The following is an 18,828-nucleotide window of genomic DNA, read 5'->3' as shown; positions in this document are numbered from 1 at the left end:
GGAGAGTACTAGGAATTAAACACAACCCCAGTCCTTTATATTTACTTTATTTTTTAAGACAGGATCTTGCTAAGTTGCTTAGGGCCTTGCTAAATTGCTGAGGCTGACTTTGAACCTCTTGTTATCCTCCTGCCTCAGCTTCCTGAGCTGCTGGGCTCACAGGCCTGCACCATTAGGCAGACTTATTCTCACAGTTTAATACATAATTTTAGTTGACACATAGCAATTGTACATTGTCACAATGTGACATTTCAGTACACGGATACTATGTATAATGATCAGATCAGAATAATCGGCACATTTATCATCTCAGACATTCATCAGTTCTTTGTGTTGGAAACATTCAAAATCCTCTCTCCTAGCTACTTTGAAATACTCACCATTTGTTTCAACCACAGTCATCCTACTGCGTTACAGATGCTAGAGGTTATTGTACCCTGTACCTGTTAATCATTCTTTTTCCTGTGCCCCTCAACACCCTGCCCTGGGCTCTGGTAACCACCGTTGCAGTCTCTACTTCTGTGTGACCAGCTTGTTAGGTTTCATGTGAGAACATGCGATCTTTCTTTGTGTGCCAATGTCCTCTGATTCCATCCACGTTGTTACAAATGACAGCATTTTGGTCTTCCTTATGACTGAATAATACTCCATTGTGTGTATGTACCACATGTTCTTTATCCACTCATTCATCGATGGACACCTAGGGCAATTCCAGATCTTGGCTGTTGTGACTGTTAGTGTAATAAATGTGTAGGATCAGCACTTGACCCAGCAGCCTCACTTCTGGGTATGTCTCTGTATCCCACCTCAGGGTGCTCTCTAAATGAAATGAACAGGTGGAGATACCTGTGCTCCTGTGTCCCTTGGAGCATCTTTGACAACAGCTCAGATGAAGAAACAGCATAACTGTCCATCAACAGATGAATGGATAAAGAAAACAGGGATACATATGATAGGACACTATGCAGCCTTGAGGAGAAGGAAATCCTGCTACGTGTGGTACCTAAAATCATCAGACCCAGGGAAACGGGAGTAGAGTGGAGTTACTGGTAGCGGGGCGGCAGGGAGGTAGGGAGTTGCTAGTCAATAGGCATAAAATTTCAGTGATGAAAATGAGTTCCAGAGACATGCTTTATAGAACATGCCTGTAATGAACAGTATCGTACTGTGTGCTTCAGACTTTGGAGCAAAAATCTCACATGAAGTGTTCTTGCCACAGTTAAAAACAGTAGTCAAACAATGTGCTAAGAAGTTGGGCACTGGGGTGTGAGCTTCCCGTCTGGCTCCCAGCCTAAGCAGCAGTCTGTGACGGAGGTAGAGGACCTGGGGGTGGAAATCAGGAAGCTGTTTCCAGTGAGTGTGCAGTGCCAGGTGGTGTGCTGTGGCGTGTCCCTGCCCTTGCCTCTGTGACCCTGGGCAATCACTGTCGCCATTTGGGGAAGGATTTCTTACCTGTGTAAGCAGATGAGGCTGAAATACATGGTGTTTAGGGTTTTCTCTCAAGCACTTACTATATTTTACTATCTTTCACAAAATTGTGGCTTGTTTTCTTCTGCCTACCCAGCTTTTAGGTCTAGAATCTCCTTTATGCATTTTCATTCCCTATAGTTTTTCTTCTTACCCCAGTCTTTTCTTCCAACTCAGTGCTATACACACCAAATTTGCAATATACGAAGTTATCTCTAAGGACTCTGCATAAAACAGTATTCAAGAGCTTTAAACTCAGAGTGACATTTGAGGATAGAAACACTCAGATAAAAAGGTAAGCTTCCGATTTGCTCAAAAATTAATTCTTTGAATCTGCATTTCTAAGGTCTAGCAGAAGATGGTTGCTTCAGTTATTATGCATGGAAGACGAAACCCCACAGCCAGGAGAATTTTGTAGAAACCTTTGCTTGTGTCTGTGAGCGAAGGAATGCTTTCCCTCTCCCTAATGATGAGCTTTCTTGGGCACTTTCCTGCACCTTCCTTTGTGACTTACCTGCTCACAGTGACAGCCTTCACCTTGAAGCTAGACAGGTTCTTCCTTGGGGCACTGGTGGGGTGGGCGGCGATAGTTCACATGGCATTGCTTCTGTGGGAAGCCCTGAGCAGCCACACTGCTGTGGACAGTTCTGTCTGACACGGAAGCTCAGCATCACAAGACTGCGTCATCATTAAAAGTCCAAGTGGGAACAGTCTAGCAAGGAGCACAGAGCCTGGATGGAAGGGTTGGCCTGTGTGGCTCTCTGCGGGCCTGAAGGCCAGCTCTGGCTCTTACTATTGAGCATCTGATGTAACTGAGAAGACCAGCCACGTGCAGAACCACTAGCAGAGCGTGCATGTTGTGAGGAGCTGGACTTTGTGTATCGCATTGTGGAAAGAAGCAGGCGGAATGGAGGGGGCTGTGGCTTAGCCTTGAAGGAAGGGAATTTCATTAAGATTTCCAAGGGTTTCCTATTATGGCTCTGCCCCATCCTTCCCTCTCAATCATCTGTGTGTTCAGTGCTCTCAGCAAGTAGTTAGAGTACCGTCTAGACGGTAGGTAACAGTCTTGGTCCTGGTGAACGGAATACAGGTTGAATGGTGAGACTGACAGTGGAGGGTGGTACATTCCCCAGAAAAGTAAACAAGCCTGGAAAGGGACAGGGAAGTCATTGAGGTGGCCACTAAGCAGACCTGGGTGATGTGGGAGTCAGGCTATGGATGTGCCAGGCAAGGGCATCCGGCGCAGAGAGCACCAGTGCCAAGGCCCGAGGCACGTTTCTGGTGAACTTGAGCAGTACGGAAGCCTCTTGTGCCTACGATAAAGTGAGGAGCTGAAGAGACAGGGTCACAGGAGCAGCTTGGAAGGCAGATCACCTGGGACCAGAAAGCTGGCTGGTGTTTCTTTGTGTTTGGAAACTGTGGAAGTTTTGAAAAAAGGGATGCCCTGAGCCGATGTGCTTTTTGCAGGATCGCTGTGGCGGCTGTGTTGAGAATGGACTGTATGGCAGCAGGGCGACGGTGGAAACCGTTTGTGCAGCTCTTAGAGCATCCGGGTGAGAGACGGTGGCGCAGTGTATAAGTTGTGTGTTCTGGGTAGGTTCTGGAAGCAGATGCAGTGGAATTTGCAGACAGATCGGCGTGAAGTGTAAAAGAGAACAACAAGCAAGACACCAGGTTGTGAGGGTTCCGGGTGTGATTTTGGACAGCCACGGTTACGGGTGATGCAGGGAGTCAGCATGCATACCTCCCCAGGTACTCAGTGCTGGATTCTCAGCTAAACTTTCTTTGTTAGATAGTTTGAAGCAAGGCATCACATCTCAGCTTATTTACTCAAAGACGTTAGTATCCAGCCATTGCCCTGCTCAGAGGGAACTGGAGGATGGGTGTGTATGGTTCACTGTGTTTCCTTCTTCCAAGTATTCAGCCATCGTCACAGCTTAGCAGTTGGGGCAGGCTCTACCTTGCTCTCATTTTAATCAAACTATTTCTTTTTAGGTGATTATAGAGTCACATGTAATTTTAAGAAATAATACAGGCTCACTGTCAGGCGTTTGTCATCTGCCATTTGCCTACCTCTTGCCTGTCCATCGCCTGCCTTGCCCCTATCCATTACCCAATGCTCGAGGTTCACCTCCCGATTGTCCGACAGCTGCAGCAGATTGACCGCAGACCGCCAGTGGAGAACCAGCTGCCTGCTGCTGCCTGGAAGTTCACTGTTACAGTACCTGCAGGTTTGATTACATGTGGCTGCCGCCATTGTGAGACAACAGCCAGGCCCTGTAGGACCCCTGGCCGGACTGACTGAGTGTCTCCAGGATCCCTCAGCCCGACCGATCACTCCCTGCCTCCGGGGCCCTCACATCAACTGACTGCTCCCTGCCGCCAGGACCCCCAGACCAACTGACTGTGCCCTATCACCGGGAACCCAGACCAACTGATTGCACCCGGCCTCCAGGATCCCACAACCACACCAAACACACCCGACCTCCAGGACCCCTGCCGGACCAACTGCATCCTGTCTCCAGGACCTGCAGCTGACCACGTCCACCCCTGAGCTGCAGCTCCCCATTTGCCAACACATTTGGAAGCCAGAGCAGCCATCTTGGATAATCCTGGAAGCTGTAGCTCCAATCTTCGGGTGGGGCAAATCCCATCCTGTGACGCCTGCTGGAGGCCTGAAGCCCATTGTCAGGTACCTCTCATACATGAGGAGGTTTCATTAGTATATGACTGTTATACAGTAGATTTTCTTTTTTCTCCTTTTTAAAAAAAATATTTAAGATTTTATTTCTTTACGTTTCTTGCTTTCTTTTCCTTCTGTTTACCTGTTCCCTCAGAGTCACTTTCTCCCTTATTTACAAGATGTTATTGTCCCCATAGGGGCTATTTGGTCTATGATTGCATAGTGTCTGATTTGGGTACTGCTAATATTGATCTCCCCTTAAAGAAAGGGTTTGGGACACCTATAGGGCCACTATAAGCCTATAGGGGGAAATCTGCAATACCCCAGATCTGCAGTGCTAGAGGGGAAGATACATGAACAACATGAAAAAACAAGGGAAGAAAATGATCCAAACAAATCTAGATTCTATAGTAATAGAATCCAATGACAGTATGTTAGAAGAAATGTCAGAAAATGACTTCAGATTATACATGATTCAGATGATTCGTGAAGCACAGGATGAGATAAGAGAGCAAATGCAGGCAATGAATGATAATACCAATAAGCTGAAAGAGCACCTGCAGGAAACAAAAGATCATTTCAAAAAAGAGATAGAGATTCTCAAAAAAACCAAATGGAAATCCTTGAAATGAAGGAGACAATAAACCAAATAAAAAACTCAATGGAAAGCATCACCAACAGACTAGACCAATTGGAAGACAGAACCTCAGACAATGAAGACAAAATATTTCATCTTGAAAATAAAGTCGCCCAAATAGAGAAGATCGTAAGAAATCATGAACAGAATCTCCAAGAACTATGGGACATCATGAAAAGACCAAATTTAAGAATTATTGGGATTGAGGAAGGCACAGAGATATACCCAAAGGAATGAACAACCTATTCAATAAAATAATATCAGAAAATTTCCCAAACCTGAAGAATGAAATGGAAAATCAAATACAAGAGGCTTACAGAACACCAAATGCACACAATCACAACAGATCCACATCAAGGCACATTATAATGAAAATGCCTAACATTCAAAATAAAGATAGGATTTTGAAGGCCGTGAGAGAAAAGCATCAGATTACATATAGGGGGAGACCAATACGGATAGCAGCAGACTTCTCAACCCAGACTCTAAAAGCTAGAAGGGCCTGAACCAACATATTTCAAGCTCTGCAAGAACATGGTTGCCAACCAAGAATCCTATACCCAGCAAAACTAACCTTCAGATTTGAAGATGAAATAAAATCCTTCCATGATAAACAAAAGTTAAAAGAATTTACAAATAGAAAGCCTGCACTACAGAATGTTCTCAACAAAATATTCCATGAGGAAGAAATGAAAAACAACAATGGAGGTCAGCAAAGGGAGGAACTCCCTTAGAGAAAAACCACTCAAAGGAGAAACCAAGCCAACTTAAAAACCAAAAATAAGCCAAATGACTGGGAATACAAATCATTTCTCAATAATAACCCTGAACATTAATGGCCTAAACTCATCTATCAAAAGACATAGACTGGCAGAATGGATTAAAAAGAAAGACCCAACAATATGCTGCCTGCAAGAGACTCATCTCATAGAAAAAGACATCCACAGACTAAAGGTGAAAGGATGGGGAAAAACCTACCACGCACATGGACTCCATAAAAAAGCGGGGGTTTCCATCCTTATATCAGATAAAGTGGACTACAAGCCAAAGTTAGTCAGAAGGGATAAAGAAGGACATTTCATACTGCTTAAGGGAACGATAAATCAGGAAGACATAACGATAGTAAATATTTATGCCCCAAACAATGGTGCATCCCTGTACATCAAACAAATCCTTCTCAATTTCAAGAATACATAGACCACAACACAATAATTCTGGGTGACTTTAACGCACCGCTGTCACCACTAGATAGATCTTCCAAACAAAATCTAACCAAAGAAACCACAGAACTCAATAACACAATCAATAACTTAGACTTAATAGACATACATAGAATATTCCATCCATCAACGAGCGGATACACTTTCTTCTCAGCAGCACATGGAACCTTCTCGAAAATAGACCATATGTTATGCCACAAAGCAGCCCTTAGGAAATGCAAAAAAAATAGAGATACTGCCTTGTGTTCTATCAGATCATAATGAACTGAGAGTAGAAATCAATGACAAAGTAAAAAAAGGAAATTACTCTAACACTTGGAGACTAAATAATATGCTATTGAATGAAACATGGATAACAAAAAACATCAGGGAGGAGATTAAAAAATTTTTAGAGGTTAATGAGAATGATGATACAACATATGAAAATCTCTGGGACACTATGAAAGCGGTACTAAGAGGAAAATTCATTGCATGGAGCGCATTCCAGAAAAGAATGAAAAGTCAACAACTAAATGACCTAACATTACAGCTCAAAGCCCTAGAAAAAGAAGAATAGAATAACAGCAAAAGTAGTAGAAGACAGGAAATAATTAAAATCAGCTGAAATCAATGAAATTGAAACAAAAGAAACTATTCAAAATATTGACATAACAAAAAGTTGGTTCTTTGAGAAAGTAAACAAAATAGATAAACCCTTAGCCACACTAACAAAGAGAAGGAGAGAGAAGACTCAAATTACTAAAATACATGATGCAAAAGGAAATATCACAACAGACACCACTGAGATACAGAACATAATGAGAAGCTACTTTGAAAATCTGTATTCCAACAAAATACAAACTACCGAAGACATTGACAAATTTCTAGAGACATATGCTCCTCAACCAGGAGGACATACACGATTTAAACAGATCAATATCAAGCAATGAAATAGAAGAAGCCATTAAAAATCTACCATCCAAGAAAAGCCCAGGACCAGATGGATTCTCAGCCGAGTTCTACAAGACCTTCAAAGAAGAACTCATTCCAATACTTCTCAAAGTATTCCAGGAAATAGAAAAGGAGGGTACCCTACTGAACTCATTCTATGAAGCTAATATCACCCTTATACCCAAACCAGGAAAAGACACATCAAGGAAAGAAAATTTTAGACCAATATCCTTGATGAATATAGATGCTAAGATCCTTAACAAAATATTGGCAAACCGTATCCAAAAACATATTAAGAAAATTGTGCACCACGATCAAGTGGGGTTCATTCCTGGAATGCAAGGATGGTTTAACATCCGTAAATCAATAAACGTAATCCATCATGTCAATAGACTTAAGGATAAGAATCATACAGTTATTTCAATTGACGCAGAAAAAGCATTTGACAATATACAACACCCCTTCATGCTGAAAACACTAGAAAAAATAGGAATAGTAGGAACATACCTGAACATTGTAAAGGCTATTTATGCTAAGCCCATGGCCAGCATCATTCTTAATGGAGAAAAACTGAAACTATTCCCTTTAAAAACGGGAACAAGACAGGGATGCCCTCTTTCACCACTTCTATTCAACATTGTCCTGGAAACTCTAGCCAGAGCAATTAGGTAGACTAAAGAAATTAAAGGGATACGAATAGGAAAAGTGGAACTTAAGCTGTCACTATTTGCGGATGACGTGATTCTATATTTGGAGGATCCAAAAACCTCCAGAAAACTTCTAGACCTCATCAATGAATTCAGCAAAATAGCAGGTTATAAAATCAACACGCATAAATCTACAGCATTTTTATACGTAAGCGATGAAACAGCTGAAAGGGAAATGAGGAAAACAACTCCATTTGCAATAGCCTCAAAAAAAAAAAATACTTGGGTATCAATCTAACGAAAGAGGTAAAAGATCTCTACAATGAAAACTACAAAACACTGAAGAAAGAAATTAAGGAAGACCTTAGAAGATGGAAAGAGCTCCCATGTTCTTGGATAGGCAGAATTAATATTGTCAAAATGGCCATACTACCAAAAGTGCTATACAGATTCAATGCAATTCCAATTAAAATCCCAATGACGTACCTCACAGAAATAGAGCAAGCAATCATGAAATTCATCTGGAAGAATAAGAAACCCAGAATAGCTAAAGCAATCCTTAGCAGGAAGAATGAAACGGGGTATCACAATACCAGAACTTCAACTATACTACAAAGCAATAGTAACAAAAACAGCATGGTATTGGCACCAAAATAGACAGGTAGATCAATGGTACAGAATAGAGGACACGGACACAAACCCAAATAAATACAATTTTCTAATACTAGACAAAGGTGCCAAAAATATGCAATGGAGAAAAGATAGCCTCTTCAACAAATGGTGCTGGGAAAACTGGAAATTCATATGCAACAGAATGAAACTAAACCCCTATCTCTCACCCTGCACAAAACTCAACTCACAATGGATCAAGGACCTTGAAATCAGACCAGAGACCCTGCATCTTATAGAAGAAAAAGTAGGTCCAAATCTTCACCTTGTTGGCTTAGGATCAGACTTCCTTAACAGGACTCCCATAGCACAAGAAATAAAAGCAAGAATCAATAACTGGGATAGATTCAAACTAAATAGCTTTCTCTCAGCAAAGGAAACTATCAGCAATGTGAAGAGAGAGCCTACAGTGTGGGAGAATATCTTTGCCTCTCATACTTCAGATAGAGCACTAATTTCCAGAATCTATAAAGAACTCAAAAAACTCTACACCAAGAATACAAATAACCCAATCAACAAATGGGCTAAGGAAATGAACAGACACTTCACAGATCTACAAGCAATCAACAGATATATGAAAAAATGTTCAACATCTTTAGTAATAAGTGAAATGCAAATCAAAACTACACTAAGATTCCATCTCACCCCAATTAGAATGGCGATTATCAAGAACACAAGCAACAACAGGTGTTGGTGAGGATGTGGGGAAAAAGGTACACTCATACATTGCTGGTGGGACTGCAAATTAGTGCAGCCACTCTGGAAAGCAGTGTGGAGATTCCTTAGAAAACTTGGAATGGACCTACCATTTGACCCAGCTATCCCACTCCTCGGCCTATACCCAAAGGACTTCAAATCAGCACACTACAGAGATACAGCCACATCAATGTTCATAGCGGCTCAATTCACAATAGCCAGACTATGGAACCAACCTAGGTGCCCTTCAATTGATGAATGGATAAAGAAACTGTGATAACTGTGATATATATATATATATATATATATATATATACACAATGGAATATTACTCAGCTATAAAGAATAATAAAATTATGGCATTTGCCGGCAAATGGATGAAATTGGAGAATATCATGTTAAGTGAGATAAGCCAATCTCAAAAATCCAAAAGAGGAATGATCTCAGTGATAAGTGGATGATGACACTTAATGGGGGGTGGGAGTGGGACAAGAATGGAGAAAGGAGGGACTGTATAGCGGGAAAAGAGGTGGGAGGGGTGGGGGGGAAGGAAAAAATAATGGAATGAATCAAACATCATTACACTATGTAAATTTATGAATATGCAAATGGAAAAAGAAATAATACAGAGAGGTCCTATGCATTCTTTACTTAATTTCTCCCAATGGTGACGTGACATCTTGGAAAATTACAGCAAAACATCCCAACCAGAACACCAACATTTACATAGTCAAGCTACCAAGGAAGCCCTGGTTTCAGGGACCCTTTATGACTGGACCCACTTCCCTCCCCTCCTTAGCCTTGGAAACACGGCCACTCCTCTCTGCTCTTCCCAGCACACCAAGAGTCCCACAATCACTTTCAGAAAAAAATCGAGGGGCTTTGATGTGTTTAGAGAACTATTAGGATGGGAAAGAGTGAAAAACATGATAAGTGAGGAAAAAAACATGAGCATATTTAGCATAAGGAAAATAAAACAGAAAAATCAAATGCGGCTAAGAGCTGCCAGGCTCAGGGCTTGTTTTCTGTGGGACCAATGGGTTTACCTTTTTTATAAGGAGTCCATTTCAGTCTTAGGAAAACTTCGGATCAGGAAAAGTGTTACTGCTGAGCTCTCCTGGTTCACGTGCACAGAGATTAGGCAACACTGGCCATAATTCAGGAATTCTCTAGGCATTTGAACTTCCTACTTCTCTTTCAACTGATGGTATGTGAAGTTCTTTTCCCTGTTCCCAGTGGCTTCATTCAGTGCGTTTTTAAATTGCCGACTGTTTCTTTCGTGTGTGATTTTGTAGACTGAGATGTGGTTTTAAGGAATAATACAGAAAGGTCCCACATACATTTTGCCCTGTTCCTTTTGCCCAAAGGTGATGTTATGCAAAACTGGAATAACTAAGATATTGATTATGGTATGAATAAAAGTAATTTGACTCAGGTTTTCCAAGTGTTATTTATCCTTACTGTGTGCTTGTGGGCTCCGAGAGAGAATGAACTCCTGGTGCTCTTCCGGGCATGGGGTTCTTGTGTCCAGCACCAGTCACGGTCTCAACAGCACGACACCTCAGCCTCTCTGATGTGTGATCGCCCCACTTGCTCTGCCAGCCCTGGCTTCCTGCTCCCTTTCTCTAACCTCCGACAGCTGCCCCTCATCCTCTGTTCCTTCAGTTCACCCATGTTGCATGTGTGGGTCAACACTGGATGCCCTTAGGATTCACTTTGGTCACTCCATATAATTCCCTGACATTCAGCTCAGTTGCTCCTCAGACCAGTCCAATGGCACAGGTTCCCTGACCTGTTCCTGGTTCCACATTGGTACTACCTGCACTGATTCCAGTTCTTAGCTCTTGCAAATGAAGCTGATGCAAATATTGGTGTGTAAGATTTCCTGTGAACATAGATTTTCATTTCTGGGAAACTTCCCCAGTAGTGCAGCTCTTGGGTCATATAGTAGTTCATGTTTCGTTTTCTGAGGAAACTGGCGCACTGTTTTCTAGAGTATCTACCATTTACATCCTCAGGCTCTCTTTTAAAATATCATAGTTTATCTTCTGTTCATGGAATTCTAATTGGACTAATTGAACCACAGTGTGGGAAGGATTTTAGAAACCTTGCTGAGACACAAAAAATTAAAGTATGTTCTGTACTAATTTGGAGAAGAGAAAAATCTGTTTAACGAAACCTATGTATATAATAAGGTCAGAGCCCACATAATAGCACAGAAGGTGCAGTTCTTTTGGATTTTCAGAGAAGTCTTTGTTGAAATTCCACATGAACCAGTGCTACTTAAAATCAAAGCTGTGGGAATTAAGGGAGAAACAAAGAATCAAGGATGGAATTTGCTCTGGGTCCAACAGTCCATTTTGTGCCTGGATTCTTGTGTACTTGATCAGCTGCTGGTAGCAAGCTCTGCTGGCAGGTGCTGGAGGCTCTGCTCAGGGACTTGGTGTTCCCACACCGACGTTGATGTCCTATGACTCCCGTGGGCTCCAAGGGATGGGGAGGTTCCCAGAGCAAAAGCACCACACCTTCATTATGTCCCATCAGATAGACACTTGGGAACCAAAGATTAACCTTGACCGTTGTTTTCATTCTGGGACCAATAAACACATGAATATAATTTTAATGTTTATAGCTGTGGCCACCATGTTTGAGTGTTTTTACTTTAATCAGTAAAGGAGGGACATGTCATCAGAGGTTACCTACACGCATTAATTAATTAATTGTTCCATAAGATACGCCAACTTCCTTGCTACCATTGCTCTATGGGACCCTCGGGTCCCATCTCTGCCTATTCTGGATGGCTTCTCTGTCTACCATGATTCATTCCAGACTGTAGCAGGATGGATGGTAGAGGAGGGCAGCTCAGGGTACAGTAACATAATAATATTTGTATTGAGTTTCTGCCACATTCCAGGTTCTTGCTAAGAGTTCAACATAGAGGGTCTTGATTCCAAATAGCAATCCAGTAGGATCTGTGGTACTGTTGTGGCTATGAAAGCAGTCAAATGGATGAGGAAATGGGCTTGAGGAATTGGAGTGGCTTTCCATGAGGTTGCCCACCCAGAAAAGGGACCATTGTAGAATTCAGAGTGGTTTGTCCGCAGAATCCTCACTGTACCTGTCTGCCTGTTACCCTGTCCACCTGTCCATGCACCTGCTAGTGTGAAGTGTGTGTGCCTTCACACACACACACACACACACACACACACATTTGTGTATGTTTCCAAATAGTAGGAAATATTAAAGACTCTTGGGATTTGGTTGTCTTAATGTGTTTGAAACATGACTCAGATGATTATGCAAATCTTACAAGCATAGTTACAGTAAAAATTAATGTATAGTATATCTGTGTATCAGTGACAGAGTGACAGGGCTACTAAGCTTATGTTTAGGTGCATTTAGCAGCACAAAAAATCAGCTTTCTTTGAGGTTACTAACATGAACACTTCACCTGATTATCTTCCTATATCAGTAGTAGTAAAGTTATTTTGAGTGAGCGAGTGTGTAAGTGACCTGTAAAGCAAAGCTGGGCAGCTGTCTTAACCGTGGATCGCTGGTGTAGTCTGTCCTGTCATCACGCCCTCCCAAGCCTGCTGTTTCCTCTGTTCATCACTGGACTTTCCTGGCCACCGGTGGTTAGACTCCTTTGCTTGTGGCCAGCAGTACATAATTCCCCATCTCTTTCCTGTAAGAGCTCCATACTCTCTCACTCTCTTTCCTTTATAATAGACAAAAAATTCATGTTGGATGATGAATGAATGAACGAAGGATAGACTCACTGTTCATACTGCTGTTATCAGATCTCTTTAATGTTTCCACCGTCTCCAACACAGCTCTCAGAACAGCTGGTGAACGAGTGGCCTCCTGGGTTTGTGGCTGAGTATTCTGTCCAGTTCAACCTCCAAGCCAGGTGAGGAGGTGGCTCACATATCACCCAGCTCTCGAGGAGTCCCCTGTCTGGTAGAGAATGCCATATGCAATTGAAAAGGGCGACTAAACAGAGCTCTGCAAGGAATAGAGCAGACCTGCAGAGGAGGCGGCAAAGTTGGCTTCCTCCAGGGATGACATCTGAACTGGGTTTTGAAGGATGAATAAGAGTTTTCCTTTTATGTAAGTGAACAGAGTCTTTCTGTCTTAAATAGAAAGTTTTTTGTTGTTCTTGTTGACTAGTTCTGGAGTTGTTGGAAAGGTTATGTGGATTTAGAGGATGTGGGTTCAGGATCAGTACCTGGGTTTCTATGTATCCTTCTGTGAGTCACTTTCACAGGATACCCAGGTAAGGATTGGTTGATACAAAGAACTCCTTTTATAAATAGCGAGATCCTCACCATTTTTCTAGTTCCTTGATGAACCTGGAAATGAGAATGGGGATCTTTGTGGAATATCCAAATAGAGCTGTGTTAATCATTACTTGAAATCCTGAGATTCAGCCTGAATTTCCCAGCGCTGGGTTTTGTTTTGTCTGTTTTCACTGTGGGCAGTGTGTATCTCCAATGCATAAGACTGAGGGTGTGAAGGGCTCCCTTTGTTGCAATTTAAAGCCCGTTAGTTCTAAAGCTGTCTTTGACAGTTGTGGTTCTGTGTGCCTGCACTGATGCTGAGGACACTTCCTGCAGTGCTGTGTTGAGAAGATCCACAGGTAATGTTCACAGTGAGCGAGAAAGCACAGTGTCCAGTTACTAGTACAGTAGTGTGCTCTGTGGTGAGCTGTGCCCTGCAGTCTGCCATTCCTGTATCAGAAAACAAAGGGCCTCGGAATGCCTTGGAAGCTGGATGGTGATGTTTCATAGTAATTGCATGCCCCCCTCGACCCACAAGGAGTCAAAATTGTGTTTTCAGTAGACTAACGGGAGATACTTCCCCCAGTCCTTCCTTGTCATGGCATTGACATTTTCATAAGAGCATCCATGAAATCAGCTGAGATTTAGCCTTAATTTACATAAAATAATGATGTGTGTTTTACCTGGCTCTCTATTAGCTGTGCTTTATAACTGGAATACAATTTAATTTGGTGAGGTAGCTTTGGCTGTAAGCATGGGTAGCTTGTTCTCAACTTGACAATGCCTTGTAGAAACTTTTATACAAAGCAGAGCTCTCTCGGTAAGTACATGTTAAATTAAAGAATGATTCTGAGTCCTTTGGCTAGGAGAGGAAGGAGGCCAAGGGAGAAATTGAGGTGGCTCTGGTTGGAATTCATGGGCCATGCAGGAGACACGAGAGAGCAAGGGGTGGAGGAGGCCTGAGTGGTGACTTTGAGGCTGTGGCCCAGTCAGTGGTAACCTAATTCCACAGCATTCCTTGTCAGCCTGAGTTCTTTCACTGGTTTCAATCTCTCTGCTTCTGCAGCTTTCTTTTGGAAAAAGCTAACCCTGAAGGACCCCAGAGGGGAGCACTGTGGAGGCCTCGTTGCAGAGACCACATCAGTGACTCAGGCCTGCCAGTGCACCTTGCCAGGGAGCTTGTGCCTGCAGGGCCTCTCGTGGTGTTTTGCTGTGGCCCCTTGGAAAGTAGGATGTCCCTGAGAGAACTGCATAGGCTGTGGCTTTGCGAGATGAGCTGTGTCTGCTTTCATCAAGATAGCCCCTTACACCTGATCTGAATCACAGAACATCTTATGTGCGTGAGGTCGAGCTGCTGCTCCCTCTGTGGCCCCTTTAATCTGCTCTGCTTCCTGAACGCATTTAATCCTCTGACCTGATCAGGTGGCTGGTGTCACTGCCTCCAGGTGTCACTGGGGAAATGGGTCTTGTGGAGCAGAAGTGGCTAACAAGTGTTAGGGTCTAGTTCAACTCAGACTGTGACCCTTGATGCCACCCTGCCCACAGTTCAGCATGGCTCTCTGTGGTGGGGTCTCCTGTTTACCTGACTGATGAATAGTCATTCCTGTGGCCAGTTGCCTGGGGATTTGTGTCCAAGCTGCAGAGCAAATGTGGAATTCAATTTATAACTTGAACAAACTCCCTGCATGATGGGGAGAGTGCCAGAGAAGCGACACGGCTTGTCCGCCACCCTTCCTCTTGCAATCCTTTATTCTGGTCTTAAAACTGCTTGGTTGTAACTAATAAATGTTACTGGGTGAATAAATGTTCACCCAATATACCGTTTTTGACATAAATAATGTAAAGTCCAAACAATGTAGGAACTGCCTTAAATAAAACATGTGAACGCAGGGCCTTTTGGTAATAATTTGGGAAATATCAATAAAGTTGTCAGCTTAATAGCAGAACATGGTACCTGCCATTTTCGCCCTCCAGGCCCCTCCTGGGGATGTCTGACTTGTCCTGGGAGCCCTGCCTTTGGCTGTAGGAAGGAGCAAGTACATGTCCGTTGCCTGCTTCTGGGGCCTTAAGGAAGGCGTGAGGTCTAGTGGACAGCAGCTGTGGGAGCATGACAGTCAGCCAAGAGGCTCAGGTCAGTGCAGGTTCCCTCTCTGAACCTGTGTGTCTTCTGGGACGATTGTGGCCGCTTCAGAGAGAGGTCCTGAGGACCAAATGAGAGGCAGGTGGTGTCAGTGTATTAACAACCTGTTTCATGGAGGGCTAAGCAGGAAAGAGCTTCATTCTTTTTTTTTTCCTTCATCCAAATAAAATCCTCCAATGTCGTGACTGAGTATGTCATCAGCGTGGACGAAACACGTCTGTGGCTCCCACCAGGTCAGAAGTTATCGAGTAACAGATTCACAGGTGACATCACTTTCATCAGCAGCCGTTCACCGAATACTCGTGGGCCACCTGGTAGTCCTGAGCCAGGCAGTCACAGGTTCTTTATTCCAATCTTAATTTCTGATATCTAAACACTCAAGTCACACGCCACACAGCGACATCTAAATAGGTCACAGGAAGACTGAGAAAGGGCTAAGATGGCTGCAGGGTTACAGGGTGCTGAGCCAAGGGCTCAGGCAGAGAGAAGAATGCAGAGTCAAGAGTCACATAGGTGGTCAGACGAGGATTTTAACAAGCCAGTTCTGCAGAGTTGTCAAAGCAGAGTGTTGATTGAGGTGGCAGCTTGGAGCAGGTCGTGTGTAGTCGTCACAGGCAGGAGAAACTGTGCTTTGCGGGAGCCTTTGAGGACAGGAAATCAGAGGTTTATTGCTGCAGCGATTTTCCTGGGCAAGGCTTGTGATGACTGACCAGGTGACGGGGTCAAAGTGCTTCTGTGTCCAGTCTTTGGGGGCTTCTCCGTTCATGGGTCTCGAGTGGGGATTCTCATCTTGTGAGGTTGATAAGTTCCCCTGTCTGGTGTTCCTGATGTGATTTGGGAGATCCGTGGGTCCAGGTGATCCTAATTTAGTTCGATAAGTTGGCTTGTATGAGGTATTTATCAATTTGTGCCTTATGGTGGGGTAGATGGTTGTTTACTTGTATGAACAAGATATGAAATGATTCTACCTTGGCACTTGTACTCAAAATGGAGTAGCTCATGGCAAGCTACTGCTTTATGAGATGGAGTCACTCAGGCAGGCACAGCCTGAGAGCTGCTGTTCTGCATACCGTGGAATCACTAGAGCAGGCATAGTCTGAGAACTGCTGTTCTGCATACCATGGAGTCACTCAGGGCAGGCGCAGCCTGAGAGCTGCTGTTCTACACACCATGGAGTCACTCAGGGCAGGAACAGCCTGAGAGCTGCTGTTTTGCACACCATGGAGTCACTAGGGCAGGCACAGTCTGAGAACTGCTCTTCTGCACACCATGGAGTCACTAGGGCAGGCACAGTCTGAGAACTGCTGTTCTGCACACCATGGAGTCAGTAGGGCAGGCGCAGCCTAAGAGCTGCTGTTCTGCACACCATGGAGTGATTCAGGGCAGGCGCAGCCTGAGATCTGCTGTTCTACACACCATGGAGTCACTCAGGGCAGGCGCAGCCTGAGAACTGCTGTTCTGCACACCATGGAGTCAGGGCAGGCACAGCACACCATGGAGTCAGGGCAGGCACAGCCTGAGAGCTACTGTTCTACACACCATGAAGTCAGGACAGGCACAGCCTGAGAGCTACTGTTCTACACACCATGAAGTCAGGACAGGCACAGCCTGAGAGCTACTGTTCTACACCTAAAATAGTAATTCAGTAGGGCACAGCCTGCTTTCCACATCCAATCCTTGCTCCTTAGGGCTATTCACTGGGGCCTGTGGTTGCTGGCAACCTTCAGTGATTAAAACAACTTCATTCTCATAATCCCCTTGTTTAGATTTCCCTCCAAAGATGACCCCGAGGGCAACACGTGTTTGCAGTCAGTCTGGAAAGTGGTTTTGGTTAGTACAGGTGAAGAAGAGGGGAAGACAAAGTAGAAAAAAAAAAAAACAACTAAAGAGCACTATGTTACCAGCAGGTCATCACCATGGGTAACTGGGGCTGTCTCTCTGAAGTGGCTTGCGGCACATACCTTGGGTAGTCGTAGATGCTGGTGGTTCCCCACATTGATCCCCTTTAACACTCTGCCCCCCACTCTGAGCATTTGATGACTCAAATTCCACCTGCTCCTTACCCTGAGAACCTGTCTTTGGTTAAACCCACCCTCCCATTCCAATTTGAGTAAACAATGAGTGACTGGAGGAGGGATGCAAAGACTGGCCCTTTGCACAGTGGAAAATTCCTGTGGTTGAACTGCACTGTAAAGCCCTCTTCCACCAAATCCTGGCCAAGGCCAGTCTTACCTGTGACCACCCGCAGCTTCTGTACCATCAGTTAGGCCAAGGGTAAGATTTAGCTCTGACCCCAGCCAGCTGCTTTTCCATTAATCAGCCCAAGGGTGGATTTATCTCTGACCCACCCAGCTCCTTTACAGTGGAGCAGCCCAGGGGTAGATTTAGCTCTGACCCACCCAGCTCCTTTACAGTGGAGCAGCCCAAGGGTAGATTTAGGTATGACCCAACCAAGGCTAGACTTATTCCTGCCACACCCTACTTGCTCTTTTCCCTTATCTATTACATTTCATTCCTCCTGCATAAATTCTGAAACTTCTTACTAAATCTCATTCTTCTGAATCCTTGTCTCAACTTGTATTTAGGGAACTTGATGTAAGATAGGGACATGGGGGCAATTATTCAAGAGTTGTCTTCCGCTACTGCACGGTTTGGAGGCCCTGCCCCCGCTACTGTGGCCCACACCACAGCTTATTTCTGATGGGCTTTCCTGCCCCCTTCCTGGAGTAATCCCGCAGGGTGGTCTCAGCAGGGAGTTTGCCAGGCTGGGCATGCACGGGGCTGCCGGGTTGCCTAGTCCTCTTCCTGTTGTTGTAGCCCATCTTTAGAAGACTTCAGACAGGAAGTGACTATCAGCATTTTGTTTTACATTTATTAGCAAAGTTAGCAATAGCTGTAATGCTCTTGAGAATTGTGCTGCCCAGTTCTGTGCTGGCAGTGCAGGGAGGTGGGATGGAAACACTGAACTTTTCTGTGACCTCCAGCAGCCTGTCAGGTAATGAGACTCATTTCTCAGTGCCATTATGGGTCTCCAGTCTTTCTTAAACTCTCCTGTGGAGCAGCCGTTGGGCCAACAGTCATCCTGACCCAATCTCTCTTAACTCATGCCTCACACATACTAGGCAAGCACTCAACCACTGCACTGTGTCTTCAGACCTTTTCATTTTTTATTTTGAGTCAGAGTCTGGATAAGTTGCCCAGGCTGACCTTGGACATGTGATCCTCCTGCCTCAGCCTCCCAAGCACCTGGGATTATAGGCCCGGGCCTTTGTCCTGCTATGGAAAACATTTTATTTAATGTTCATTACATATCTAAATCAGTACTTAAATAGCTGTTAAGTGGTAGCTGTTAATTGACTTATAAAACTGTCTGGCATTCCTTGACTGGTGTGATTCACCATGGTTAGTGAAAAGACCATGGGTTGAGTCAGGGGACCTGGGTCATGGTAGTGGCTACGC

The sequence above is a fragment of the Sciurus vulgaris genome, assembly GCF_902686455.1.
Source record: "Sciurus vulgaris genome assembly, chromosome: 19".
Lineage (NCBI taxonomy): Eukaryota > Metazoa > Chordata > Mammalia > Rodentia > Sciuridae > Sciurus > Sciurus vulgaris.
The sequence above is the reverse complement of the archived record's forward strand: the minus strand, read 5'-3'. Positions refer to the sequence as shown.